This window comes from Triticum dicoccoides, chromosome 4A, assembly GCF_002162155.2.
Source record: "Triticum dicoccoides isolate Atlit2015 ecotype Zavitan chromosome 4A, WEW_v2.0, whole genome shotgun sequence".
Classification (NCBI taxonomy): Eukaryota; Viridiplantae; Streptophyta; class Magnoliopsida; order Poales; family Poaceae; genus Triticum; species Triticum dicoccoides.
In genome coordinates, this window is record NC_041386.1 from 684,850,051 (window position 1) to 684,852,194 (window position 2,144).

Consider the following 2,144-nt stretch of genomic DNA (forward strand, 5'->3'; position numbering starts at 1 on the left):
GCCGCGCCCCTGCTCGCCCCGCACCGCCCGCCGCTCGCCCCTGCCCGCCCCGACGCCGCCCTTGTGAGCACCGCGCGCCCCTGCTGGCCGGGACTATATGCTATTTTTTTACATGTTTTTAGATGTTTTTATATTTTTAGATATATGTATTTCTTATGTATGTTCATATATGTATTTTTTTAGATATATGTATTTCTTATGTATGTTCATATATGTATTTATGTATTTTTTGCATGTTCATATATGTATTTTTTTGTATGAATGTATGTATTTTTTCAATTGTAATATGCATGGTGTTTTAAAAATACATTAATTTTAGTACATTAATGTTCTCTGATTTAGTACATTAATTTTAGGTTAGTTTCATTTTTAGAAAAGTTTTATATATTTAGGAAGAAGAAAGAGAAGGAAGAAGGACGAAGAAGAAAACGTTTTATATATGCAAAAATTACATTTTAAGAAAAGTTTTATATATCTAGCTAGAAAGAAGGAAGAAGAAGAAAAAGAAGGAGAGGAAAAAGGAAAATAAGAAGAGGAAGAAAGGAGAAGAAGAGGAGAGGAAGAAAGGAGAAGAAGATAAGAAGAGGAAAAAAGAAGAAAAAGAAGAGGAGAAGAAGAAAGAAATAGAGGAAAAGAAGAAAAAATAGAAAATAGAAGAAAAAAAAGAGGAGAAGAAGAAAGGAATAGAGGAGAAGAAGAAAAAATAAAATATCTATTTTTTCTTCTTCTCCTCTATTCCTGATATTTTTTCTTCTTCTCCTCTATTCCTTTCTTCTTCTCCTCTTTTTTTTCTTCTTTTTTTTCTTCTTTTTTTTCTTCGATCTTCTCCTCTGTCATTGTCGATATACCCCTCCAGATAACTTCAACACGAGGTGGGGTCCATATACCCCCTCCCGATAACTTCAATACGTGGGGGGGGGGTCGATATACCCCCTCCCCGATAACATTAATTTCCCGTGTATGTATCTCGTCGTTGTCGATATTACCCCCTTGAAGCGTTGTCGATATTATCCCGGGTCGAGGGTTCTAGGGTCGAGGGATCGAGGGTTCCAGGGTCGTCTAGGGGTCGAGGGTTCCAGGGTCGTCGAGGGTTCAAGGGGTCGAGGATCGCCGAGGGGTCGAGGATCGCCGAGGGGTCGAGAGGGTTCCTAGTGTCAAAGTATTGAAGAAATCCATGGCTTCATCATTAGCCGGAAGTAACTATGGCATGATGGTACGAAGTCCTCCAAAGTTATTCTGGAATGGAGTCCCGGATATGATAATTTGCCTTTTTGTATGAATTTCAGCAAAGGCCTTCCAAATAACGATATTTGGAAGGTTCTTGCTGAACTTTGTACCAAAAAGCGAATTATCCTATCTAGGACTCCGTTCCAAAATAACTTTGGAGAGCTTCGTACCATCATGCACCTGTTACTTTCGCCTAATGATGAAGACATGGTTTTGTTGAATCCTTTGACACTAGGCAACCTCCCGACACCTCGGCGATCCTCGACCCCTTGACCCTCGACCGCTCAGCGATCCACGACCCTCTACCCTACCGCGGGCGTCGATGCCCACGTCACTTGTGGGACATAGATGTAGTGTTCAACGCCGACCCCCTCCCAATAGCTTCAACACGTGGGGGGGTCGATATTACCCCCTCCTTGAAGCGTTGTCGAGGCCACCCCCTAACCCTTGAAGCGTTGTCGAGGCCACCCCAAACCCTAGAGAAGCAGCGTTGAGGCCACTAATAGATTCCTTATTGTGATGAGCTAGCTAGTTCTACGTTTGCCACTAATATATCCATATCTGTCATGTTTGAATAATAATTGCCATGTTGTAAATATTTTTAGAAACTATGGACACCCCCCGAGACGAAGCACAAGAAGCATTGTTGAGGGACATAATCGCACAAGGAAGTGATGCCGTCTGCTCGTTGATGTTTCTCAACGACAATGATGGTCTGCAAGGAGAGGACAAAGAAGGCATTTGTTGCTCAATGCGGGGTTCTGGTTAGGGACAAGATCCCGATCAGCATCCACCAATGGTATAAGCCTAAGAACGAAGACCCTGAGGTGTCTTATGTCAATGATATGCAGAAAAATGATCTTTGGACTGAGCTGAAGTCAAATTTCACCCTAACGCCAGAGGATGATCCGGAGAAG